At 43.9% G+C, this 27047-nt stretch overlaps 13 non-coding genes and 3 pseudogenes across 13 annotated transcripts; all 16 read right to left on the reverse strand.

Annotated features, from left to right (window-relative positions):
* Window positions 1-4226: 4226 nt before the first annotated feature.
* On the reverse strand, window positions 4227-4418 carry LOC149931386 (U2 spliceosomal RNA). Its single transcript, XR_016476264.1, has one exon. It is a non-coding gene; the product is annotated as a U2 spliceosomal RNA (small nuclear RNA).
* Window positions 4419-5481: 1063 nt separating this feature from the next.
* Window positions 5482-5673, reverse strand: LOC149931387 (U2 spliceosomal RNA). Its single transcript, XR_016476265.1, has one exon. It is a non-coding gene; the product is annotated as a U2 spliceosomal RNA (small nuclear RNA).
* A 1069-nt stretch (window positions 5674-6742) lies between these two features.
* LOC149931388 (U2 spliceosomal RNA) lies at window positions 6743-6934 on the reverse strand. The gene has a single exon (XR_016476412.1). It is a non-coding gene; the product is annotated as a U2 spliceosomal RNA (small nuclear RNA).
* Window positions 6935-7999: 1065 nt separating this feature from the next.
* Window positions 8000-8191, reverse strand: LOC149931389 (U2 spliceosomal RNA). The gene has a single exon (XR_016476266.1). It is a non-coding gene; the product is annotated as a U2 spliceosomal RNA (small nuclear RNA).
* Window positions 8192-9254: 1063 nt separating this feature from the next.
* Window positions 9255-9446, reverse strand: LOC149931390 (U2 spliceosomal RNA). Its single transcript, XR_016476267.1, has one exon. It is a non-coding gene; the product is annotated as a U2 spliceosomal RNA (small nuclear RNA).
* Window positions 9447-10511: 1065 nt separating this feature from the next.
* Window positions 10512-10691, reverse strand: LOC149931391 (U2 spliceosomal RNA; annotated as a pseudogene).
* A 1372-nt stretch (window positions 10692-12063) lies between these two features.
* LOC149931392 (U2 spliceosomal RNA) lies at window positions 12064-12197 on the reverse strand (annotated as a pseudogene).
* A 1067-nt stretch (window positions 12198-13264) lies between these two features.
* On the reverse strand, window positions 13265-13456 carry LOC149931393 (U2 spliceosomal RNA). Its single transcript, XR_016476268.1, has one exon. It is a non-coding gene; the product is annotated as a U2 spliceosomal RNA (small nuclear RNA).
* A 1067-nt stretch (window positions 13457-14523) lies between these two features.
* Window positions 14524-14715, reverse strand: LOC149931394 (U2 spliceosomal RNA). Its single transcript, XR_016476270.1, has one exon. It is a non-coding gene; the product is annotated as a U2 spliceosomal RNA (small nuclear RNA).
* A 1065-nt stretch (window positions 14716-15780) lies between these two features.
* Window positions 15781-15972, reverse strand: LOC149931395 (U2 spliceosomal RNA). The gene has a single exon (XR_016476271.1). It is a non-coding gene; the product is annotated as a U2 spliceosomal RNA (small nuclear RNA).
* Window positions 15973-17037: 1065 nt separating this feature from the next.
* LOC149931396 (U2 spliceosomal RNA) lies at window positions 17038-17229 on the reverse strand. Its single transcript, XR_016476272.1, has one exon. It is a non-coding gene; the product is annotated as a U2 spliceosomal RNA (small nuclear RNA).
* A 1067-nt stretch (window positions 17230-18296) lies between these two features.
* Window positions 18297-18488, reverse strand: LOC149931397 (U2 spliceosomal RNA). The gene has a single exon (XR_016476273.1). It is a non-coding gene; the product is annotated as a U2 spliceosomal RNA (small nuclear RNA).
* Window positions 18489-19561: 1073 nt separating this feature from the next.
* Window positions 19562-19753, reverse strand: LOC149931398 (U2 spliceosomal RNA). The gene has a single exon (XR_016476274.1). It is a non-coding gene; the product is annotated as a U2 spliceosomal RNA (small nuclear RNA).
* Window positions 19754-20818: 1065 nt separating this feature from the next.
* On the reverse strand, window positions 20819-21010 carry LOC149931399 (U2 spliceosomal RNA). Its single transcript, XR_016476276.1, has one exon. It is a non-coding gene; the product is annotated as a U2 spliceosomal RNA (small nuclear RNA).
* Window positions 21011-22077: 1067 nt separating this feature from the next.
* LOC149931400 (U2 spliceosomal RNA) lies at window positions 22078-22269 on the reverse strand. The gene has a single exon (XR_016476277.1). It is a non-coding gene; the product is annotated as a U2 spliceosomal RNA (small nuclear RNA).
* Window positions 22270-23338: 1069 nt separating this feature from the next.
* Window positions 23339-23516, reverse strand: LOC149931401 (U2 spliceosomal RNA; annotated as a pseudogene).
* Between the last annotated feature and the right edge of the window lie 3531 nt (window positions 23517-27047).

Consider the following 27047-nt stretch of genomic DNA (forward strand, 5'->3'; position numbering starts at 1 on the left):
GATGAGTTGGACGCGGGTGCGGAAACAAAAAGTGTTGTCCGCCCACGCGTCCAAAGAAGTTGAGAATTTCTCAACAAAGCGAGTCTCGTTACTATGGGCTACTCCGTGGGCTGAGAACAGTACACCTAGGATTTTCACTGGTTCTGTGGTTTCCTTTATTGGTAACGTCGCGGGAATCAACTCGAGGGCTTTGCCACCGATTCGAGCAAGTTGGCTCTTGGTGGCGTTTAACTTGCTGCCGGAGACAGCGCAAAAGTCGTCGAGGAGCCGTAGCGTACCCCGAACCGAAGCGATGTCCTCCAACATGAAATTGGCGTCGTCCGCGTGAGCGGCATAAATTTGTTGACTAGAGACGGCCGTTCCCGGGCAGTGGAGGCCACGAATGTCCAGACTGTGGCTCGCTGCAAAGAGGAGCGGCTCCAGAGCGAGGCAGAACAGGCTGGGTGATAGGGGACAGCCTTGACGAACGCCCCTTTTGATCTGGAATGGTTCCGACGGATGCGAGTTGATGGTAAGTTGACTAATGTTTTTTTCGTACATATTTTTCAGGATGCTGACGAAACGCTGACCGAAGCCGAAACGCGCGAGAGTCTGCCAGAGAAACTGGTGATTAACGCGGTCGAAGGCTTTTTCGAAGTCTACAGCGAGAAGGAAGCCGCAACGATCCCGCTCGGTGTAATCCACAAGGATATCTCGGAGCATAACAAGGTTAAATAGCGGCTGACGCCCTCTAACCCCGCAAGTCTGGTTAGTGCCAATGATGGTGCCGGTGACTTTGGATGAACGCGAGTCGAGGATCTTAGCGAACAGTTTTCTGTCCGTGTTTATTTTCGTAATAGGCCGCCACGCGGAAGGGGAGGCTTTCTTGTCCGTGTCTTTACAGATTAAGACGACGTGGCCTTCGCGAAATGTTTCTGGGAATGGCTCTCCGTTCAGGAGATCGTTGAAAATGTTAATCAGAATAGGCTTAAGATCAGCCCACATGAACCGATAGAATTCGGCGGGGAGACCGTCTGGTCCAGGAGCCTTGCCGCTTTTCAAGCCGCGCAACGCTTTTGACACCTCGACGTCTGAGATCGCGACTTCTAAAAAGTCTCTATCCAAATCCGAAAGCCTGGGAAGATGTTCGCAGCGGGACTGGAAAAACTGGACGGGATCAGCGGTTGTCTCGATATCATAGAGAGATTGAAAGTACTGGAGGAATTCGTCGTGGACTACGTTTTCGTCAGTTGAAACTCCCTTGGCAGTAACAACTTCGCGAATTTCAACATAGTTCATGGGCGCTCGCGTTCGGCGGTAGAATGAAGCCGTGAAGGAATCCTCGTCTTTCAAAGTGTCAGCGAGGGCTCGATCTTGTTTGTCCCGATATTGGGTATTGTACTCCGCGTGGAGGAGATTCAGAATCTCTTCTTTGGCGCTCACGGTCGCGGTCGTTTCGGGAGTCACTCGGGACACTTTTTGAAGGGCCCATAGAAGAAACGCGACTTCTTTCCTACGTTTGGTAGCACGCTCTTTTCCGACGCGACGGAAATACGACGCGACATCTTGTTTCGCGACTTCCCACGCCGAGACGCAATCGACCTTCGCGAGAATTCGACGGAGTTCGACTCTATGGTCTTCGGCGTTGTCGTCAGTCAGAATGGCGGTGTTGAGGCGCCAGGCACTCGGGGCGCGCGATTGGGGCGCCGAAACGAGTAGTGACAAAAGGACGGCGTCATGGTCCGAAATCTGTCGCAAAGGCAAGATTTCGGCCGTTTGGGGAACTAAATTGTTACATTGTGAGACGTAAAAAGTGTCTAAACGAGAGTTCGCGTGGCTAGAATGCCAAGAATACGCTTTGGTCGTTGGATGGAGGTAACGCCAGGAGTCGTAAAGCGTCATATCAGTGATGAGTGTAGCTAGAGTAGAGGCGCTGTGGTCTACATGGTCCACTAAGGGAACATCTCGGTCTAAGTTTGGGTCTAGAACGCAGTTGAAATCTCCTCCAATTATCAAACGGTCGAATTTCCCGCCGAAAAATTCAAATAGTTTAACGAAAAACTCGCGTCTTTGGGCCGGTCGACACGGAGCGTAAACTGACACGAGACGGAACAGCTGATCATGAATGCGCACATTCACGCTTGTAACACGACCCCGGTTGTCACACCTGAAGCCCGTCACGGAATTCGCGAAAACGTCACGAAGCAAAATGGCCGTGCCGCAACTAGAGCGCGAATCGGCACTCGAGTAATAAATCTTATAACCAGGGAATAGCGATCGGATAGCTTGCCAGTTATCAGTGTATAACCAGTGCGTTTCTTGGAGGAAGACAAAGTCAAAGCCGTGGGCACCGACAAAGGCGGCAGTGTCCACAGCCTTGAGTCTGCTTCTCAAACCGTTACAATTAAGTGTGCAAAAATTTAGTTTACAATGGAACATTAGAATTGAAATTAAAATTACTAATAATAAGGCATAGGAAGTTACTAAAGAGAAAAAGTCTAAAATTAGGGTGGTTACTAAAAAAATTAAGCTATTAATGACTAATGAAAAAATAGGCAATTAAGAAAAACTATTAAAATCTTACATCACTTTCCGAATCGCTATCACTCTGGTTTCTCGCTTTCTTAGGCGACGTTTGATTCGCGTTGGACGGTGAGACTTGTTTTAGACGCTTCAGGGGTGTAAACTTGTTGAAGACAGGAAGTGTGGACGGCACAACTTGCTTTTGGTAGGAATGCGTGAGGGCGTTGCTGTACGAGACGATCGGTGTGACCTGCGAAGAAGCCACGAACTCTTCCATGATAGCGTCGAAAAGGTTTAACGCCGGGTCATCTTGTTTGGGCGGCTCCACGTTGACTTCTTCGTTTTGAAGTACATTTTCCTCTGCTATCACATCCTCAGCGTTAACGGTCTCGTTAACCATAGATGTGTTCTCGGCGTGGATTTCCTCTCCGCGCTCTTCGGCTTCGGCTTCGGTCGCTCCCGACGGCGCCTCGTTCTCCCCCGGTTGCGCGTCGTTCTTTTTTTTGCCGCTTCCCCGCTTTTTCTCCGGGCATTGCGCCTTGTTGTGGCCTAAGCCTTTGCAGCCAAAGCATTGTTGGGCTACGCCGGCGTACGTGATCAAATAGTTTTGGCGGCCGAACCGCCAAATATTTTTTGATCTTAGCCAAAAGGCCGAGAAGCGATAACCGGCAAAGGGGGCTTTGGTGGTTGAAAAAGAAAAAGAGTGAGATTGAGCATTCACAAATTTCATAATTATGTTTAAGCAGATTGCTCGTGGTTGGAGATGACAGCGTGTATAACCATCACGTCTGACCAAAGAAGGTAACTTCTTGATTTCAAACAAAAAGATCGACGGCCATCGAGCGTTTTCAGCCGTCAACGGTAATATCACGCAGAATACATTGGTTCTCGACCCATCAACGACGGTAAGCCGCGTCGAGTGGGGTCATTTCTTGGGAGGGAGGGAGACCACCAGGGAACACGGCGTGCCGGTGGCTGATCTCTTCCTCTCACCCTCTTTTTTTTCATTAACGGGGTATTTGAGTCTTTCTAATAAAATTTGTTTATTTTTAAATATTTTCTTTTACGCTGTTTCTAACTAGTTCGCCAAGGCGATAATTTATCTTCGGTTTTCTCTGGGTCTTTTTTTAAATAAGTGGCAACATGGAACCGTGCTTAATCGATAATTAGAAAAAGTAAGATCTTGATCATACGGAGTTTCCTCCTGCACGCTTACCAGAACAGCTGTAGAGAAGTGTCATGAGATATGGCACTACGAATTGACCGTGGTTGCCGCGTAGTACGCGCCCCGGCATCAGCAACACAAAAACTCGTTTTTTCCAAACCATCCCGCTTTTAACAGTCCCCTATTTCTACAGCGATAGTACCGCAATCCTCGCTAGGTAACTCGATGTAAATAACTTATATGGTGTCCGTTTCGAGAACGGAGTTACCATGGTTTGGGAGGGGTTAATTTTTTTAAAGGGGAAGACGTGTTGCCAATGCGAATGTCGAAAAGCGGCCGGCTGTGAACTCCTAATCATGTCTCCTGTTAGTAACGAAAGTGACTTAAAAAAAACATACCGTTGGTAACGTACGACAGTTAAGGTAAAAAATTACAAAACAAATCCGTCCGAATCTTCAAAATGATCTACTAGCCAATGACGACTTTCCCTCTTATGACGTCAGGAATATATATATATATATATATATATATATATGGTGTTTGATTTTAGATTCATTGAGCGAGGTGGGCCGATCCTGGAAGAACTGCAATACCAGGCCAACCCGTGGCGGAGGTGGAGCAAGCTCCGACCTCTCCGCCGCCGTCCAAAAATAAGTTTAATATCTTGGGCCCCGATGGGACCCGTATCAGATATTAAGCTGATAAGAACAGATACTACACTTTGATCTTAGCCAAAAGGCCGAGAAGCGATAACCGGCAAAGGGGGCTTTGGTGGTTGAAAAAGAAAAAGAGTGAGATTGAGCATTCACAAATTTCATAATTATGTTTAAGCAGATTGCTCGTGGTTGGAGATGACAGCGTGTATAACCATCACGTCTGACCAAAGAAGGTAACTTCTTGATTTCAAACAAAAAGATCGACGGCCATCGAGCGTTTTCAGCCGTCAACGGTAATATCACGCAGAATACATTGGTTCTCGACCCATCAACGACGGTAAGCCGCGTCGAGTGGGGTCATTTCTTGGGAGGGAGGGAGACCACCAGGGAACACGGCGTGCCGGTGGCTGATCTCTTCCTCTCACCCTCTTTTTTTTCATTAACGGGGTATTTGAGTCTTTCTAATAAAATTTGTTTATTTTTAAATATTTTCTTTTACGCTGTTTCTAACTAGTTCGCCAAGGCGATAATTTATCTTCGGTTTTCTCTGGGTCTTTTTTTAAATAAGTGGCAACATGGAACCGTGCTTAATCGATAATTAGAAAAAGTAAGATCTTGATCATACGGAGTTTCCTCCTGCACGCTTACCAGAACAGCTGTAGAGAAGTGTCATGAGATATGGCACTACGAATTGACCGTGGTTGCCGCGTAGTACGCGCCCCGGCATCAGCAACACAAAAACTCGTTTTTTCCAAACCATCCCGCTTTTAACAGTCCCCTATTTCTACAGCGATAGTACCGCAATCCTCGCTAGGTAACTCGATGTAAATAACTTATATGGTGTCCGTTTCGAGAACGGAGTTACCATGGTTTGGGAGGGGTTAATTTTTTTAAAGGGGAAGACGTGTTGCCAATGCGAATGTCGAAAAGCGGCCGGCTGTGAACTCCTAATCATGTCTCCTGTTAGTAACGAAAGTGACTTAAAAAAAACATACCGTTGGTAACGTACGACAGTTAAGGTAAAAAATTACAAAACAAATCCGTCCGAATCTTCAAAATGATCTACTAGCCAATGACGACTTTCCCTCTTATGACGTCAGGAATATATATATATATATATATATATATATATATGGTGTTTGATTTTAGATTCATTGAGCGAGGTGGGCCGATCCTGGAAGAACTGCAATACCAGGCCAACCCGTGGCGGAGGTGGAGCAAGCTCCGACCTCTCCGCCGCCGTCCAAAAATAAGTTTAATATCTTGGGCCCCGATGGGACCCGTATCAGATATTAAGCTGATAAGAACAGATACTACACTTTGATCTTAGCCAAAAGGCCGAGAAGCGATAACCGGCAAAGGGGGCTTTGGTGGTTGAAAAAGAAAAAGAGTGAGATTGAGCATTCACAAATTTCATAATTATGTTTAAGCAGATTGCTCGTGGTTGGAGATGACAGCGTGTATAACCATCACGTCTGACCAAAGAAGGTAACTTCTTGATTTCAAACAAAAAGATCGACGGCCATCGAGCGTTTTCAGCCGTCAACGGTAATATCACGCAGAATACATTGGTTCTCGACCCATCAACGACGGTAAGCCGCGTCGAGTGGGGTCATTTCTTGGGAGGGAGGGAGACCACCAGGGAACACGGCGTGCCGGTGGCTGATCTCTTCCTCTCACCCTCTTTTTTTTCATTAACGGGGTATTTGAGTCTTTCTAATAAAATTTGTTTATTTTTAAATATTTTCTTTTACGCTGTTTCTAACTAGTTCGCCAAGGCGATAATTTATCTTCGGTTTTCTCTGGGTCTTTTTTTAAATAAGTGGCAACATGGAACCGTGCTTAATCGATAATTAGAAAAAGTAAGATCTTGATCATACGGAGTTTCCTCCTGCACGCTTACCAGAACAGCTGTAGAGAAGTGTCATGAGATATGGCACTACGAATTGACCGTGGTTGCCGCGTAGTACGCGCCCCGGCATCAGCAACACAAAAACTCGTTTTTTCCAAACCATCCCGCTTTTAACAGTCCCCTATTTCTACAGCGATAGTACCGCAATCCTCGCTAGGTAACTCGATGTAAATAACTTATATGGTGTCCGTTTCGAGAACGGAGTTACCATGGTTTGGGAGGGGTTAATTTTTTTAAAGGGGAAGACGTGTTGCCAATGCGAATGTCGAAAAGCGGCCGGCTGTGAACTCCTAATCATGTCTCCTGTTAGTAACGAAAGTGACTTAAAAAAAACATACCGTTGGTAACGTACGACAGTTAAGGTAAAAAATTACAAAACAAATCCGTCCGAATCTTCAAAATGATCTACTAGCCAATGACGACTTTCCCTCTTATGACGTCAGGAATATATATATATATATATATATATATATATATATATATGGTGTTTGATTTTAGATTCATTGAGCGAGGTAGGCCGATCCTGGAAGAACTGCAATACCAGGCCAACCCGTGGCGGAGGTGGAGCAAGCTCCGACCTCTCCGCCGCCGTCCAAAAATAAGTTTAATATCTTGGGCCCCGATGGGACCCGTATCAGATATTAAGCTGATAAGAACAGATACTACACTTTGATCTTAGCCAAAAGGCCGAGAAGCGATAACCGGCAAAGGGGGCTTTGGTGGTTGAAAAAGAAAAAGAGTGAGATTGAGCATTCACAAATTTCATAATTATGTTTAAGCAGATTGCTCGTGGTTGGAGATGACAGCGTGTATAACCATCACGTCTGACCAAAGAAGGTAACTTCTTGATTTCAAACAAAAAGATCGACGGCCATCGAGCGTTTTCAGCCGTCAACGGTAATATCACGCAGAATACATTGGTTCTCGACCCATCAACGACGGTAAGCCGCGTCGAGTGGGGTCATTTCTTGGGAGGGAGGGAGACCACCAGGGAACACGGCGTGCCGGTGGCTGATCTCTTCCTCTCACCCTCTTTTTTTTCATTAACGGGGTATTTGAGTCTTTCTAATAAAATTTGTTTATTTTTAAATATTTTCTTTTACGCTGTTTCTAACTAGTTCGCCAAGGCGATAATTTATCTTCGGTTTTCTCTGGGTCTTTTTTTAAATAAGTGGCAACATGGAACCGTGCTTAATCGATAATTAGAAAAAGTAAGATCTTGATCATACGGAGTTTCCTCCTGCACGCTTACCAGAACAGCTGTAGAGAAGTGTCATGAGATATGGCACTACGAATTGACCGTGGTTGCCGCGTAGTACGCGCCCCGGCATCAGCAACACAAAAACTCGTTTTTTCCAAACCATCCCGCTTTTAACAGTCCCCTATTTCTACAGCGATAGTACCGCAATCCTCGCTAGGTAACTCGATGTAAATAACTTATATGGTGTCCGTTTCGAGAACGGAGTTACCATGGTTTGGGAGGGGTTAATTTTTTTAAAGGGGAAGACGTGTTGCCAATGCGAATGTCGAAAAGCGGCCGGCTGTGAACTCCTAATCATGTCTCCTGTTAGTAACGAAAGTGACTTAAAAAAAACATACCGTTGGTAACGTACGACAGTTAAGGTAAAAAATTACAAAACAAATCCGTCCGAATCTTCAAAATGATCTACTAGCCAATGACGACTTTCCCTCTTATGACGTCAGGAATATATATATATATATATATATATATATATATATGGTGTTTGATTTTAGATTCATTGAGCGAGGTGGGCCGATCCTGGAAGAACTGCAATACCAGGCCAACCCGTGGCGGAGGTGGAGCAAGCTCCGACCTCTCCGCCGCCGTCCAAAAATAAGTTTAATATCTTGGGCCCCGATGGGACCCGTATCAGATATTAAGCTGATAAGAACAGATACTACACTTTGATCTTAGCCAAAAGGCCGAGAAGCGATAACCGGCAAAGGGGGCTTTGGTGGTTGAAAAAGAAAAAGAGTGAGATTGAGCATTCACAAATTTCATAATTATGTTTAAGCAGATTGCTCGTGGTTGGAGATGACAGCGTGTATAACCATCACGTCTGACCAAAGAAGGTAACTTCTTGATTTCAAACAAAAAGATCGACGGCCATCGAGCGTTTTCAGCCGTCAACGGTAATATCACGCAGAATACATTGGTTCTCGACCCATCAACGACGGTAAGCCGCGTCGAGTGGGGTCATTTCTTGGGAGGGAGGGAGACCACCAGGGAACACGGCGTGCCGGTGGCTGATCTCTTCCTCTCACCCTCTTTTTTTTCATTAACGGGGTATTTGAGTCTTTCTAATAAAATTTGTTTATTTTTAAATATTTTCTTTTACGCTGTTTCTAACTAGTTCGCCAAGGCGATAATTTATCTTCGGTTTTCTCTGGGTCTTTTTTTAAATAAGTGGCAACATGGAACCGTGCTTAATCGATAATTAGAAAAAGTAAGATCTTGATCATACGGAGTTTCCTCCTGCACGCTTACCAGAACAGCTGTAGAGAAGTGTCATGAGATATGGCACTACGAATTGACCGTGGTTGCCGCGTAGTACGCGCCCCGGCATCAGCAACACAAAAACTCGTTTTTTCCAAACCATCCCGCTTTTAACAGTCCCCTATTTCTACAGCGATAGTACCGCAATCCTCGCTAGGTAACTCGATGTAAATAACTTATATGGTGTCCGTTTCGAGAACGGAGTTACCATGGTTTGGGAGGGGTTAATTTTTTTAAAGGGGAAGACGTGTTGCCAATGCGAATGTCGAAAAGCGGCCGGCTGTGAACTCCTAATCATGTCTCCTGTTAGTAACGAAAGTGACTTAAAAAAAACATACCGTTGGTAACGTACGACAGTTAAGGTAAAAAATTACAAAACAAATCCGTCCGAATCTTCAAAATGATCTACTAGCCAATGACGACTTTCCCTCTTATGACGTCAGGAATATATATATATATATATATATATATATATATGGTGTTTGATTTTAGATTCATTGAGCGAGGTGGGCCGATCCTGGAAGAACTGCAATACCAGGCCAACCCGTGGCGGAGGTGGAGCAAGCTCCGACCTCTCCGCCGCCGTCCAAAAATAAGTTTAATATCTTGGGCCCCGATGGGACCCGTATCAGATATTAAGCTGATAAGAACAGATACTACACTTTGATCTTAGCCAAAAGGCCGAGAAGCGATAACCGGCAAAGGGGGCTTTGGTGGTTGAAAAAGAAAAAGAGTGAGATTGAGCATTCACAAATTTCATAATTATGTTTAAGCAGATTGCTCGTGGTTGGAGATGACAGCGTGTATAACCATCACGTCTGACCAAAGAAGGTAACTTCTTGATTTCAAACAAAAAGATCGACGGCCATCGAGCGTTTTCAGCCGTCAACGGTAATATCACGCAGAATACATTGGTTCTCGACCCATCAACGACGGTAAGCCGCGTCGAGTGGGGTCATTTCTTGGGAGGGAGGGAGACCACCAGGGAACACGGCGTGCCGGTGGCTGATCTCTTCCTCTCACCCTCTTTTTTTTCATTAACGGGGTATTTGAGTCTTTCTAATAAAATTTGTTTATTTTTAAATATTTTCTTTTACGCTGTTTCTAACTAGTTCGCCAAGGCGATAATTTATCTTCGGTTTTCTCTGGGTCTTTTTTTAAATAAGTGGCAACATGGAACCGTGCTTAATCGATAATTAGAAAAAGTAAGATCTTGATCATACGGAGTTTCCTCCTGCACGCTTACCAGAACAGCTGTAGAGAAGTGTCATGAGATATGGCACTACGAATTGACCGTGGTTGCCGCGTAGTACGCGCCCCGGCATCAGCAACACAAAAACTCGTTTTTTCCAAACCATCCCGCTTTTAACAGTCCCCTATTTCTACAGCGATAGTACCGCAATCCTCGCTAGGTAACTCGATGTAAATAACTTATATGGTGTCCGTTTCGAGAACGGAGTTACCATGGTTTGGGAGGGGTTAATTTTTTTAAAGGGGAAGACGTGTTGCCAATGCGAATGTCGAAAAGCGGCCGGCTGTGAACTCCTAATCATGTCTCCTGTTAGTAACGAAAGTGACTTAAAAAAAACATACCGTTGGTAACGTACGACAGTTAAGGTAAAAAATTACAAAACAAATCCGTCCGAATCTTCAAAATGATCTACTAGCCAATGACGACTTTCCCTCTTATGACGTCAGGAATATATATATATATATATATATATATATATATATGGTGTTTGATTTTAGATTCATTGAGCGAGGTGGGCCGATCCTGGAAGAACTGCAATACCAGGCCAACCCGTGGCGGAGGTGGAGCAAGCTCCGACCTCTCCGCCGCCGTCCAAAAATAAGTTTAATATCTTGGGCCCCGATGGGACCCGTATCAGATATTAAGCTGATAAGAACAGATACTTTTAATTGTTTATTAAAAGCTTCGTTTGGTTTTACATTTTTACATTTGTTATATTTGGTCGCGTTTTAATTAATTAAATTAGCGCGACTAATCGTTCAGAAAGAAAAAAAAAAGTACAATTCATAATAAACGAGCATAAAAACTAAGTTACATTGTAGAGTTAAAAACGAGCAAAACTAAGTTAAAATATAAAAATTAATTTTATATACATGTTTTTCCTTTTTTCATTTCTTTTTTAGGGGTATTGCTGCGACGCCGTTTCGGAAAGTTTTTCAAGAGTTCGGTGATTTGGTTGAGGATCGCATCTGCCTGTCGGTTTAAGGGTTCAATATGTGTGGGGGCCCTGTTGTGGATTGTTTCGTAGAGTGCTTGGAGTTCAAATCTGGTAAGTGGTTTGAGGTCTGGTAATTGCCCATAGCGCCAGGATGATGGATCCCATCGTGGGCTAGTTGCTACGTTATGGTCGTCGTCTTCGCTGTTGGGATCGGTTATTTCGGTTTCGCTGTCGGATGGCTCTGGATTCTCGGCTGCAACTTCGTCCTGTTGGCTGGATTCTTTGTTTTCCTGTGGATCTGTTGGTATTTCTGTAGTGTTCTTGGTATCATTCTCCTTGACGTGCTCGGTCGTTTTGACCAAAGACGAACCCTGGCCTTCAAGTATTCCATGTGGGCGTCCCTCTAGCATGGCCTTCTTTTGCTCGCATGTGGATACGGTGTGTCCTTCTTCATCGCAGTAAAAGCATCTTTTCACCACGCCTCTATAATAGATTAGTGCGCGAATGCGCCCGAAAAAAACCACATTGGGAATCGATTTGTTCATTAATATTTTAACCGAGCGGTCACCATTTTTCACCCCTTTAAGCTGGGGATACTCATCGAACTTGTAAGTTTTTACATTACCATACTGGCGAAGGGTAGTTATTATTGAATCCCACTGGATCCACTTTGGTAAATTCTTTATAGTTATCCATGTACCGTCGTCGTCGACAGATGTTAGTTTCCAGGTTTGATCATTAGTTTTCAGGTTGTCACAGGCAAGAGCTTCATGAAGGAAAGCCAGGGTCGTGAAGGTTAAGAGGTATACTCCTTTCCCAACAGGTTGCAGAGTGTCGATGCACATCGGTCCAATATGGTCGTAGAGGGTGCGAGCCACGTCAAGAAAGTCAGCATTAACTTCCAGCCGGGCCGTTCTCTTTCTTTCCTCCGTAGCCATGGAGGCTAGGAGGGGGTCGTCTTGAAGGAGGGCTCCAAGAAGGAGCGGCGTCAGGGAAATACCAGGTAAGTATTTTTTCAGGTACAGCAACAGAGCAGCAGCGGAATCAGGAACAGCAGAGGAACCGGAAACAGCAGCGGCAACTTCAGGAGCAGGAACAGGAACGGAGACGTCAGGATACCGGCAGGTAAGTCAGCATCGCAGGAACTAGCTGTAAAGCTGGGAAACTCGCTTGACGGCCTTTCGGCCAAGATTTCAGCGAAATAGCTGGGAACAGATACTACACTTTGATCTTAGCCAAAAGGCCGAGAAGCGATAACCGGCAAAGGGGGCTTTGGTGGTTGAAAAAGAAAAAGAGTGAGATTGAGCATTCACAAATTTCATAATTATGTTTAAGCAGATTGCTCGTGGTTGGAGATGACAGCGTGTATAACCATCACGTCTGACCAAAGAAGGTAACTTCTTGATTTCAAACAAAAAGATCGACGGCCATCGAGCGTTTTCAGCCGTCAACGGTAATATCACGCAGAATACATTGGTTCTCGACCCATCAACGACGGTAAGCCGCGTCGAGTGGGGTCATTTCTTGGGAGGGAGGGAGACCACCAGGGAACACGGCGTGCCGGTGGCTGATCTCTTCCTCTCACCCTCTTTTTTTTCATTAACGGGGTATTTGAGTCTTTCTAATAAAATTTGTTTATTTTTAAATATTTTCTTTTACGCTGTTTCTAACTAGTTCGCCAAGGCGATAATTTATCTTCGGTTTTCTCTGGGTCTTTTTTTAAATAAGTGGCAACATGGAACCGTGCTTAATCGATAATTAGAAAAAGTAAGATCTTGATCATACGGAGTTTCCTCCTGCACGCTTACCAGAACAGCTGTAGAGAAGTGTCATGAGATATGGCACTACGAATTGACCGTGGTTGCCGCGTAGTACGCGCCCCGGCATCAGCAACACAAAAACTCGTTTTTTCCAAACCATCCCGCTTTTAACAGTCCCCTATTTCTACAGCGATAGTACCGCAATCCTCGCTAGGTAACTCGATGTAAATAACTTATATGGTGTCCGTTTCGAGAACGGAGTTACCATGGTTTGGGAGGGGTTAATTTTTTTAAAGGGGAAGACGTGTTGCCAATGCGAATGTCGAAAAGCGGCCGGCTGTGAACTCCTAATCATGTCTCCTGTTAGTAACGAAAGTGACTTAAAAAAAACATACCGTTGGTAACGTACGACAGTTAAGGTAAAAAATTACAAAACAAATCCGTCCGAATCTTCAAAATGATCTACTAGCCAATGACGACTTTCCCTCTTATGACGTCAGGAATATATATATATATATATATATATATATATATATATGGTGTTTGATTTTAGATTCATTGAGCGAGGTGGGCCGATCCTGGAAGAACTGCAATACCAGGCCAACCCGTGGCGGAGGTGGAGCAAGCTCCGACCTCTCCGCCGCCGTCCAAAAATAAGTTTAATATCTTGGGCCCCGATGGGACCCGTATCAGATATTAAGCTGATAAGAACAGATACTACACTTTGATCTTAGCCAAAAGGCCGAGAAGCGATAACCGGCAAAGGGGGCTTTGGTGGTTGAAAAAGAAAAAGAGTGAGATTGAGCATTCACAAATTTCATAATTATGTTTAAGCAGATTGCTCGTGGTTGGAGATGACAGCGTGTATAACCATCACGTCTGACCAAAGAAGGTAACTTCTTGATTTCAAACAAAAAGATCGACGGCCATCGAGCGTTTTCAGCCGTCAACGGTAATATCACGCAGAATACATTGGTTCTCGACCCATCAACGACGGTAAGCCGCGTCGAGTGGGGTCATTTCTTGGGAGGGAGGGAGACCACCAGGGAACACGGCGTGCCGGTGGCTGATCTCTTCCTCTCACCCTCTTTTTTTTCATTAACGGGGTATTTGAGTCTTTCTAATAAAATTTGTTTATTTTTAAATATTTTCTTTTACGCTGTTTCTAACTAGTTCGCCAAGGCGATAATTTATCTTCGGTTTTCTCTGGGTCTTTTTTTAAATAAGTGGCAACATGGAACCGTGCTTAATCGATAATTAGAAAAAGTAAGATCTTGATCATACGGAGTTTCCTCCTGCACGCTTACCAGAACAGCTGTAGAGAAGTGTCATGAGATATGGCACTACGAATTGACCGTGGTTGCCGCGTAGTACGCGCCCCGGCATCAGCAACACAAAAACTCGTTTTTTCCAAACCATCCCGCTTTTAACAGTCCCCTATTTCTACAGCGATAGTACCGCAATCCTCGCTAGGTAACTCGATGTAAATAACTTATATGGTGTCCGTTTCGAGAACGGAGTTACCATGGTTTGGGAGGGGTTAATTTTTTTAAAGGGGAAGACGTGTTGCCAATGCGAATGTCGAAAAGCGGCCGGCTGTGAACTCCTAATCATGTCTCCTGTTAGTAACGAAAGTGACTTAAAAAAAACATACCGTTGGTAACGTACGACAGTTAAGGTAAAAAATTACAAAACAAATCCGTCCGAATCTTCAAAATGATCTACTAGCCAATGACGACTTTCCCTCTTATGACGTCAGGAATATATATATATATATATATATATATATATATATATGGTGTTTGATTTTAGATTCATTGAGCGAGGTGGGCCGATCCTGGAAGAACTGCAATACCAGGCCAACCCGTGGCGGAGGTGGAGCAAGCTCCGACCTCTCCGCCGCCGTCCAAAAATAAGTTTAATATCTTGGGCCCCGATGGGACCCGTATCAGATATTAAGCTGATAAGAACAGATACTACACTTTGATCTTAGCCAAAAGGCCGAGAAGCGATAACCGGCAAAGGGGGCTTTGGTGGTTGAAAAAGAAAAAGAGTGAGATTGAGCATTCACAAATTTCATAATTATGTTTAAGCAGATTGCTCGTGGTTGGAGATGACAGCGTGTATAACCATCACGTCTGACCAAAGAAGGTAACTTCTTGATTTCAAACAAAAAGATCGACGGCCATCGAGCGTTTTCAGCCGTCAACGGTAATATCACGCAGAATACATTGGTTCTCGACCCATCAACGACGGTAAGCCGCGTCGAGTGGGGTCATTTCTTGGGAGGGAGGGAGACCACCAGGGAACACGGCGTGCCGGTGGCTGATCTCTTCCTCTCACCCTCTTTTTTTTCATTAACGGGGTATTTGAGTCTTTCTAATAAAATTTGTTTATTTTTAAATATTTTCTTTTACGCTGTTTCTAACTAGTTCGCCAAGGCGATAATTTATCTTCGGTTTTCTCTGGGTCTTTTTTTAAATAAGTGGCAACATGGAACCGTGCTTAATCGATAATTAGAAAAAGTAAGATCTTGATCATACGGAGTTTCCTCCTGCACGCTTACCAGAACAGCTGTAGAGAAGTGTCATGAGATATGGCACTACGAATTGACCGTGGTTGCCGCGTAGTACGCGCCCCGGCATCAGCAACACAAAAACTCGTTTTTTCCAAACCATCCCGCTTTTAACAGTCCCCTATTTCTACAGCGATAGTACCGCAATCCTCGCTAGGTAACTCGATGTAAATAACTTATATGGTGTCCGTTTCGAGAACGGAGTTACCATGGTTTGGGAGGGGTTAATTTTTTTAAAGGGGAAGACGTGTTGCCAATGCGAATGTCGAAAAGCGGCCGGCTGTGAACTCCTAATCATGTCTCCTGTTAGTAACGAAAGTGACTTAAAAAAAACATACCGTTGGTAACGTACGACAGTTAAGGTAAAAAATTACAAAACAAATCCGTCCGAATCTTCAAAATGATCTACTAGCCAATGACGACTTTCCCTCTTATGACGTCAGGAATATATATATATATATATATATATATATATATATGGTGTTTGATTTTAGATTCATTGAGCGAGGTGGGCCGATCCTGGAAGAACTGCAATACCAGGCCAACCCGTGGCGGAGGTGGAGCAAGCTCCGACCTCTCCGCCGCCGTCCAAAAATAAGTTTAATATCTTGGGCCCCGATGGGACCCGTATCAGATATTAAGCTGATAAGAACAGATACTACACTTTGATCTTAGCCAAAAGGCCGAGAAGCGATAACCGGCAAAGGGGGCTTTGGTGGTTGAAAAAGAAAAAGAGTGAGATTGAGCATTCACAAATTTCATAATTATGTTTAAGCAGATTGCTCGTGGTTGGAGATGACAGCGTGTATAACCATCACGTCTGACCAAAGAAGGTAACTTCTTGATTTCAAACAAAAAGATCGACGGCCATCGAGCGTTTTCAGCCGTCAACGGTAATATCACGCAGAATACATTGGTTCTCGACCCATCAACGACGGTAAGCCGCGTCGAGTGGGGTCATTTCTTGGGAGGGAGGGAGACCACCAGGGAACACGGCGTGCCGGTGGCTGATCTCTTCCTCTCACCCTCTTTTTTTTCATTAACGGGGTATTTGAGTCTTTCTAATAAAATTTGTTTATTTTTAAATATTTTCTTTTACGCTGTTTCTAACTAGTTCGCCAAGGCGATAATTTATCTTCGGTTTTCTCTGGGTCTTTTTTTAAATAAGTGGCAACATGGAACCGTGCTTAATCGATAATTAGAAAAAGTAAGATCTTGATCATACGGAGTTTCCTCCTGCACGCTTACCAGAACAGCTGTAGAGAAGTGTCATGAGATATGGCACTACGAATTGACCGTGGTTGCCGCGTAGTACGCGCCCCGGCATCAGCAACACAAAAACTCGTTTTTTCCAAACCATCCCGCTTTTAACAGTCCCCTATTTCTACAGCGATAGTACCGCAATCCTCGCTAGGTAACTCGATGTAAATAACTTATATGGTGTCCGTTTCGAGAACGGAGTTACCATGGTTTGGGAGGGGTTAATTTTTTTAAAGGGGAAGACGTGTTGCCAATGCGAATGTCGAAAAGCGGCCGGCTGTGAACTCCTAATCATGTCTCCTGTTAGTAACGAAAGTGACTTAAAAAAAACATACCGTTGGTAACGTACGACAGTTAAGGTAAAAAATTACAAAACAAATCCGTCCGAATCTTCAAAATGATCTACTAGCCAATGACGACTTTCCCTCTTATGACGTCAGGAATATATATATATATATATATATATATATATATATGGTGTTTGATTTTAGATTCATTGAGCGAGGTGGGCCGATCCTGGAAGAACTGCAATACCAGGCCAACCCGTGGCGGAGGTGGAGCAAGCTCCGACCTCTCCGCCGCCGTCCAAAAATAAGTTTAATATCTTGGGCCCCGATGGGACCCGTATCAGATATTAAGCTGATAAGAACAGATACTACACTTTGATCTTAGCCAAAAGGCCGAGAAGCGATAACCGGCAAAGGGGGCTTTGGTGGTTGAAAAAGAAAAAGAGTGAGATTGAGCATTCACAAATTTCATAATTATGTTTAAGCAGATTGCTCGTGGTTGGAGATGACAGCGTGTATAACCATCACGTCTGACCAAAGAAGGTAACTTCTTGATTTCAAACAAAAAGATCGACGGCCATCGAGCGTTTTCAGCCGTCAACGGTAATATCACGCAGAATACATTGGTTCTCGACCCATCAACGACGGTAAGCCGCGTCGAGTGGGGTCATTTCTTGGGAGGGAGGGAGACCACCAGGGAACACGGCGTGCCGGTGGCTGATCTCTTCCTCTCACCCTCTTTTTTTTCATTAACGGGGTATTTGAGTCTTTCTAATAAAATTTGTTTATTTTTAAATATTTTCTTTTACGCTGTTTCTAACTAGTTCGCCAAGGCGATAATTTATCTTCGGTTTTCTCTGGGTCTTTTTTTAAATAAGTGGCAACATGGAACCGTGCTTAATCGATAATTAGAAAAAGTAAGATCTTGATCATACGGAGTTTCCTCCTGCACGCTTACCAGAACAGCTGTAGAGAAGTGTCATGAGATATGGCACTACGAATTGACCGTGGTTGCCGCGTAGTACGCGCCCCGGCATCAGCAACACAAAAACTCGTTTTTTCCAAACCATCCCGCTTTTAACAGTCCCCTATTTCTACAGCGATAGTACCGCAATCCTCGCTAGGTAACTCGATGTAAATAACTTATATGGTGTCCGTTTCGAGAACGGAGTTACCATGGTTTGGGAGGGGTTAATTTTTTTAAAGGGGAAGACGTGTTGCCAATGCGAATGTCGAAAAGCGGCCGGCTGTGAACTCCTAATCATGTCTCCTGTTAGTAACGAAAGTGACTTAAAAAAAACATACCGTTGGTAACGTACGACAGTTAAGGTAAAAAATTACAAAACAAATCCGTCCGAATCTTCAAAATGATCTACTAGCCAATGACGACTTTCCCTCTTATGACGTCAGGAATATATATATATATATATATATATATATATATATATGGTGTTTGATTTTAGATTCATTGAGCGAGGTGGGCCGATCCTGGAAGAACTGCAATACCAGGCCAACCCGTGGCGGAGGTGGAGCAAGCTCCGACCTCTCCGCCGCCGTCCAAAAATAAGTTTAATATCTTGGGCCCCGATGGGACCCGTATCAGATATTAAGCTGATAAGAACAGATACTACACTTTGATCTTAGCCAAAAGGCCGAGAAGCGATAACCGGCAAAGGGGGCTTTGGTGGTTGAAAAAGAAAAAGAGTGAGATTGAGCATTCACAAATTTCATAATTATGTTTAAGCAGATTGCTCGTGGTTGGAGATGACAGCGTGTATAACCATCACGTCTGACCAAAGAAGGTAACTTCTTGATTTCAAACAAAAAGATCGACGGCCATCGAGCGTTTTCAGCCGTCAACGGTAATATCACGCAGAATACATTGGTTCTCGACCCATCAACGACGGTAAGCCGCGTCGAGTGGGGTCATTTCTTGGGAGGGAGGGAGACCACCAGGGAACACGGCGTGCCGGTGGCTGATCTCTTCCTCTCACCCTCTTTTTTTTCATTAACGGGGTATTTGAGTCTTTCTAATAAAATTTGTTTATTTTTAAATATTTTCTTTTACGCTGTTTCTAACTAGTTCGCCAAGGCGATAATTTATCTTCGGTTTTCTCTGGGTCTTTTTTTAAATAAGTGGCAACATGGAACCGTGCTTAATCGATAATTAGAAAAAGTAAGATCTTGATCATACGGAGTTTCCTCCTGCACGCTTACCAGAACAGCTGTAGAGAAGTGTCATGAGATATGGCACTACGAATTGACCGTGGTTGCCGCGTAGTACGCGCCCCGGCATCAGCAACACAAAAACTCGTTTTTTCCAAACCATCCCGCTTTTAACAGTCCCCTATTTCTACAGCGATAGTACCGCAATCCTCGCTAGGTAACTCGATGTAAATAACTTATATGGTGTCCGTTTCGAGAACGGAGTTACCATGGTTTGGGAGGGGTTAATTTTTTTAAAGGGGAAGACGTGTTGCCAATGCGAATGTCGAAAAGCGGCCGGCTGTGAACTCCTAATCATGTCTCCTGTTAGTAACGAAAGTGACTTAAAAAAAACATACCGTTGGTAACGTACGACAGTTAAGGTAAAAAATTACAAAACAAATCCGTCCGAATCTTCAAAATGATCTACTAGCCAATGACGACTTTCCCTCTTATGACGTCAGGAATATATATATATATATATATATATATATATATATATATATATGGTGTTTGATTTTAGATTCATTGAGCGAGGTGGGCCGATCCTGGAAGAACTGCAATACCAGGCCAACCCGTGGCGGAGGTGGAGCAAGCTCCGACCTCTCCGCCGCCGTCCAAAAATAAGTTTAATATCTTGGGCCCCGATGGGACCCGTATCAGATATTAAGCTGATAAGAACAGATACTACACTTTGATCTTAGCCAAAAGGCCGAGAAGCGATAACCGGCAAAGGGGGCTTTGGTGGTTGAAAAAGAAAAAGAGTGAGATTGAGCATTCACAAATTTCATAATTATGTTTAAGCAGATTGCTCGTGGTTGGAGATGACAGCGTGTATAACCATCACGTCTGACCAAAGAAGGTAACTTCTTGATTTCAAACAAAAAGATCGACGGCCATCGAGCGTTTTCAGCCGTCAACGGTAATATCACGCAGAATACATTGGTTCTCGACCCATCAACGACGGTAAGCCGCGTCGAGTGGGGTCATTTCTTGGGAGGGAGGGAGACCACCAGGGAACACGGCGTGCCGGTGGCTGATCTCTTCCTCTCACCCTCTTTTTTTTCATTAACGGGGTATTTGAGTCTTTCTAATAAAATTTGTTTATTTTTAAATATTTTCTTTTACGCTGTTTCTAACTAGTTCGCCAAGGCGATAATTTATCTTCGGTTTTCTCTGGGTCTTTTTTTAAATAAGTGGCAACATGGAACCGTGCTTAATCGATAATTAGAAAAAGTAAGATCTTGATCATACGGAGTTTCCTCCTGCACGCTTACCAGAACAGCTGTAGAGAAGTGTCATGAGATATGGCACTACGAATTGACCGTGGTTGCCGCGTAGTACGCGCCCCGGCATCAGCAACACAAAAACTCGTTTTTTCCAAACCATCCCGCTTTTAACAGTCCCCTATTTCTACAGCGATAGTACCGCAATCCTCGCTAGGTAACTCGATGTAAATAACTTATATGGTGTCCGTTTCGAGAACGGAGTTACCATGGTTTGGGAGGGGTTAATTTTTTTAAAGGGGAAGACGTGTTGCCAATGCGAATGTCGAAAAGCGGCCGGCTGTGAACTCCTAATCATGTCTCCTGTTAGTAACGAAAGTGACTTAAAAAAAACATACCGTTGGTAACGTACGACAGTTAAGGTAAAAAATTACAAAACAAATCCGTCCGAATCTTCAAAATGATCTACTAGCCAATGACGACTTTCCCTCTTATGACGTCAGGAATATATATATATATATATATATATATATATATATGGTGTTTGATTTTAGATTCATTGAGCGAGGTGGGCCGATCCTGGAAGAACTGCAATACCAGGCCAACCCGTGGCGGAGGTGGAGCAAGCTCCGACCTCTCCGCCGCCGTCCAAAAATAAGTTTAATATCTTGGGCCCCGATGGGACCCGTATCAGATATTAAGCTGATAAGAACAGATACTACACTTTGATCTTAGCCAAAAGGCCGAGAAGCGATAACCGGCAAAGGGGGCTTTGGTGGTTGAAAAAGAAAAAGAGTGAGATTGAGCATTCACAAATTTCATAATTATGTTTAAGCAGATTGCTCGTGGTTGGAGATGACAGCGTGTATAACCATCACGTCTGACCAAAGAAGGTAACTTCTTGATTTCAAACAAAAAGATCGACGGCCATCGAGCGTTTTCAGCCGTCAACGGTAATATCACGCAGAATACATTGGTTCTCGACCCATCAACGACGGTAAGCCGCGTCGAGTGGGGTCATTTCTTGGGAGGGAGGGAGACCACCAGGGAACACGGCGTGCCGGTGGCTGATCTCTTCCTCTCACCCTCTTTTTTTTCATTAACGGGGTATTTGAGTCTTTCTAATAAAATTTGTTTATTTTTAAATATTTTCTTTTACGCTGTTTCTAACTAGTTCGCCAAGGCGATAATTTATCTTCGGTTTTCTCTGGGTCTTTTTTTAAATAAGTGGCAACATGGAACCGTGCTTAATCGATAATTAGAAAAAGTAAGATCTTGATCATACGGAGTTTCCTCCTGCACGCTTACCAGAACAGCTGTAGAGAAGTGTCATGAGATATGGCACTACGAATTGACCGTGGTTGCCGCGTAGTACGCGCCCCGGCATCAGCAACACAAAAACTCGTTTTTTCCAAACCATCCCGCTTTTAACAGTCCCCTATTTCTACAGCGATAGTACCGCAATCCTCGCTAGGTAACTCGATGTAAATAACTTATATGGTGTCCGTTTCGAGAACGGAGTTACCATGGTTTGGGAGGGGTTAATTTTTTTAAAGGGGAAGACGTGTTGCCAATGCGAATGTCGAAAAGCGGCCGGCTGTGAACTCCTAATCATGTCTCCTGTTAGTAACGAAAGTGACTTAAAAAAAACATACCGTTGGTAACGTACGACAGTTAAGGTAAAAAATTACAAAACAAATCCGTCCGAATCTTCAAAATGATCTACTAGCCAATGACGACTTTCCCTCTTATGACGTCAGGAATATATATATATATATATATATATATATATATATATGGTGTTTGATTTTAGATTCATTGAGCGAGGTGGGCCGATCCTGGAAGAACTGCAATACCAGGCCAACCCGTGGCGGAGGTGGAGCAAGCTCCGACCTCTCCGCCGCCGTCCAAAAATAAGTTTAATATCTTGGGCCCCGATGGGACCCGTATCAGATATTAAGCTGATAAGAACAGATACTACACTTTGATCTTAGCCAAAAGGCCGAGAAGCGATAACCGGCAAAGGGGGCTTTGGTGGTTGAAAAAGAAAAAGAGTGAGATTGAGCATTCACAAATTTCATAATTATGTTTAAGCAGATTGCTCGTGGTTGGAGATGACAGCGTGTATAACCATCACGTCTGACCAAAGAAGGTAACTTCTTGATTTCAAACAAAAAGATCGACGGCCATCGAGCGTTTTCAGCCGTCAACGGTAATATCACGCAGAATACATTGGTTCTCGACCCATCAACGACGGTAAGCCGCGTCGAGTGGGGTCATTTCTTGGGAGGGAGGGAGACCACCAGGGAACACGGCGTGCCGGTGGCTGATCTCTTCCTCTCACCCTCTTTTTTTTCATTAACGGGGTATTTGAGTCTTTCTAATAAAATTTGTTTATTTTTAAATATTTTCTTTTACGCTGTTTCTAACTAGTTCGCCAAGGCGATAATTTATCTTCGGTTTTCTCTGGGTCTTTTTTTAAATAAGTGGCAACATGGAACCGTGCTTAATCGATAATTAGAAAAAGTAAGATCTTGATCATACGGAGTTTCCTCCTGCACGCTTACCAGAACAGCTGTAGAGAAGTGTCATGAGATATGGCACTACGAATTGACCGTGGTTGCCGCGTAGTACGCGCCCCGGCATCAGCAACACAAAAACTCGTTTTTTCCAAACCATCCCGCTTTTAACAGTCCCCTATTTCTACAGCGATAGTACCGCAATCCTCGCTAGGTAACTCGATGTAAATAACTTATATGGTGTCCGTTTCGAGAACGGAGTTACCATGGTTTGGGAGGGGTTAATTTTTTTAAAGGGGAAGACGTGTTGCCAATGCGAATGTCGAAAAGCGGCCGGCTGTGAACTCCTAATCATGTCTCCTGTTAGTAACGAAAGTGACTTAAAAAAAACATACCGTTGGTAACGTACGACAGTTAAGGTAAAAAATTACAAAACAAATCCGTCCGAATCTTCAAAATGATCTACTAGCCAATGACGACTTTCCCTCTTATGACGTCAGGAATATATATATATATATATATATATATATATATATATATGGTGTTTGATTTTAGATTCATTGAGCGAGGTGGGCCGATCCTGGAAGAACTGCAATACCAGGCCAACCCGTGGCGGAGGTGGAGCAAGCTCCGACCTCTCCGCCGCCGTCCAAAAATAAGTTTAATATCTTGGGCCCCGATGGGACCCGTATCAGATATTAAGCTGATAAGAACAGATACTTTTAATAGTTTATTAAAAGATTCGTTAATGGTTACATATTTACAAATTCACATTTACTTTTGGTCGCGTGTTATTTTTACTTAATTTAACGCGAACCAAAAGAAGAACGCCGGATTGATTCTTTTCCAAAAAACCTCAAAAAATATGTACAATAGCTATACGTAGAGTTAAAAGCCAATAAAATTTAAATCAAAAAGTGGAGCATATGTTTAAAAATATTTGTTAAAAGAGGAGACGAAGCAATCGAGAGGCAGTGTCGACTATTGGGTAAGTATCATCGCACCAGTGACGTTTAAATTCCTGTTCCTTAAGGCGAACGTGGTCGAGTTGTGCTCTTCGTAGAATATTAAATCGGATGCGGCGTAATATGACGTCGGCGCTGTCTTTTCGTTTTTCAAACACTAAGGAATTTCGGGACTTCCAGAGTTGAAATTTGGCTTCGGAGAATATGATGGAGCAAGCGTAAAGGCAGTTTAGGGGAACCGGAAGTGACGTGTGGTAGATGACTGTGGACCAGGGAACAAACCTAACTTTAAAGAAGAGACGGATATGGTTCCAGATTAGTTTGCTTGTCTCGCAGTAGTAGAATAAATGGACGGTTGTTTCTCTTTCTGGACATCTCGGGCATTTGCTGGTCGTAGACATCTTCCTGTCGTAGAGTACGTCCCTTGTCGGAAGACCTTCGTGGATTAATTTGAAACATAGGTCGCGGCGTGAGCCTTCAATGGATTTGGATCCAATTCTTCGGAAGGTCAGAGCCCACTTGGTTTGTGGTCGAAGACCAACGATTCGAGGAACTGTGAATGGCTGGAGGAACAGACGGATTTCTTCGTTAGTAAGGGTAAGTATGGTTTGGTTACTTTTTAATTTTTTCTTTATTTTCAGGATGGATGATTTGAAGTGGCGATATTGGTCATGGACTTCTGGTGCGTGCGGTTTGCTATGTTGCCAGGGAATTTCAAGGACTGTCTTGCTGCTTGTAGATAAGTTATATATTATGCTGTCCCGACCAGGATGAGTTTCGTTGTTGATGCAGTTTAAGATCTTTCTTGTTGTAGCTACTTCGAGTGAGGTTTCTAAGTCTGGGACGCCAATTCCCCCGGATAAAATTGGTAGTACCATTGTAGAGCGTGATATGGTTTCTTGTTTGCTATTCCAAATGAAGTCAAAAATAAGTTTGGTCAGTCTGGTTATTGTTTTCTTATCGAATTGTACTATTGGAAGGGCGTATTCAAGTTTTGGAATGGCGGCTTGTTTGATCAGCTGGGCTTTACCAATGAAGGAAATTTGGCGATTACGCCACAGTTGTAGTGAGCTGATGAATTTCTGTGTAAAATGCAATTGGTTAGATTTATGCGGGCCTGTTTTACCAAAGTAGATGCCTAGGATTTTCACTGGATCCGTGGTCAGTGGTATCGGTAGAGGACGTCCTGCATGAGCCACTAATTTGCCCAGTTGCAGAATCCTAGATTTCTGATGGTTAATTTTACTGCCCGAAAAGGAACAGTACTTGGCTACGACCTTCATGGTTTCATGGATGGACTCGACGTCGGCTACTATGGCGTTTATGTCATCGGCGTGGGCGATATATTTAAGCGTATCTTGTGCGTTCGATCCTGGCGCAGCTACGCCTTGGATGTCGCTTTCCGTTGCTATGGCAACTAACAAAGTTTCTACGGCCAGGCAAAACAGGAGTGGCGACAGAGGGCACCCCTGTCGTACTCCCTTCTCTATAGGGATATTTTCTGAGAGAGCTCCATTAATTAAGAGTGTACTGGTGTTTTCTTGGTAGATGATTTTGATGGCGTTGATGAAGCCCAGGCCAAATCCGAACCTCTCGAGCGTTTTAAATATAAATGTATGATTTAATCTGTCAAAGGCTTTATTAAAGTCCAATGATAGCAGATACGCACTGACCTGCTTCTCGTCGATGGCCGTAATCGTATCTCTTAGGAGTATAAGATTGTGGGCCGAATTTCTTCCACGGACACCGCAGGTTTGCTGTGGCCCAATGAGACTCGCCGTGACGGACGCTGCTCTTTTTTCAAAAATTTTGGCGAGGATTCGTCTGTCGATGTCAAGGAGGGTGATTGGCCGCCATACGTCCATTTCCTCTTTACGAGATTCGTCTTTGCAAATTAGCGTTATAACGCCCCGAGTCATAGATTTGGGAAGTTTACCTTCTGAGATGGATTCGTTAAGTACTTTCGTCAGTACTGGCCCGATGAACTTCCAGTACTTCTTATAAAAAGCCGCTGTTAGGCCGTCGAGACCAGGTGCCTTTCCGGACTTCATAGACCGAAGGGCTTCGGTTGTTTCAGTCAAGGATATTTCACCGTCAAGAGTGGATTGTTGGTCTTTGGTGATTGCTGGTATCTTTGGCGAGAAAAAAGGTTCTGGATCGTCTTGGGTCTCCCGTTGGAATAGTGTTCTGTAAAAGTCGGTGAAAGTTGATATTATTTTGGCCTGGTCAGAAAAAACGTTGTCTTTTAGTTTAACGGTGGTAATTTCTGAATGGGACCTATTGGCTTTGTACTGCCGGTAAAATTCCCCAGAGAACGTTTCTTCTCCAGTTATTTGATTTGCTGAGAGCCTTGTAGTGGCCGACATATATCTCCTCTGGTATTCCGCCAGCTGGAGTGTTTGGACTTCTTCTTCCATGGAACAGGTATGTTTATTTTTTATTTCTGATTTTTTTATTTTTTCTAGGGCCCATCGCAGGATGGCGGATTCTTTTCTTGAATTGGACGCACGCCTCTTCCCTTCGGCTTGGAATACTTCTCGAACTCTGGTTTTGAAGATATCCCAGGCGTCACAGCTGTTCACCTCTCCGGCTAATTGATTGATTGTTCTCTCTATGGAGTCGTCCTCTGGATTGTCCGGCTGAAGAAGAGAATCGTTCAGCCGCCAGATGCCGCGTCCCCGTTGAATAGTCGTTGTTATTGATATTTTCAGGCAAAGCAACTTGTGGTCTGAGATAGCATAATTGCCACCTCCAAAGGACACGGTGTCGCAAGTCAGGAGTTTGATATCTGGGCTCTGAGGTAAGTATATTCGGTCTAGGCGGCTTTGTACAGCTGACGATTTCCAAGTGAACTCTCTACGTTGCGGATGAAGTTCTCGGTAAGCGTCTATAAGGTATAAATCCGTTATTATTTTTTGTAGTTCATCGGCGCTGAGGTCTTTAGTAGGTATTCCCCCTTCTTTATCTAGGTCAGGATTCAGGATACAGTTAAAATCTCCACCTAGGATTAAATGATCGTAAGGCCCCTCGAGGTATTGGTACAGTTGAGTGAAAAAGAGTTTGCGCTCTGAAGAGACGTTGGGTGCATAAACTGATATCAGTCGAAGACGAATACTTCCGACAGTGACGTCGATGGAGACTAGACGCCCCACGGCGTCTAGACGGACGCTTTTAATTTTTTTTTCATGACGCTTGTTTATTAAGATTGCTGTGCCTCTCGACCGTTCCGACCCCTCGCTAAAAACTGTTTTATAATTAAAAAAATTACGATTAAAACGGCGCCAGTCGTCAGACTGTAATAAGTGGGT

This window comes from Leiobunum rupestre, chromosome 9 (assembly GCF_980474605.1).
Source record: "Leiobunum rupestre chromosome 9, qqLeiRupe1.1.hap1, whole genome shotgun sequence".
Classification (NCBI taxonomy): Eukaryota; Metazoa; Arthropoda; class Arachnida; order Opiliones; family Sclerosomatidae; genus Leiobunum; species Leiobunum rupestre.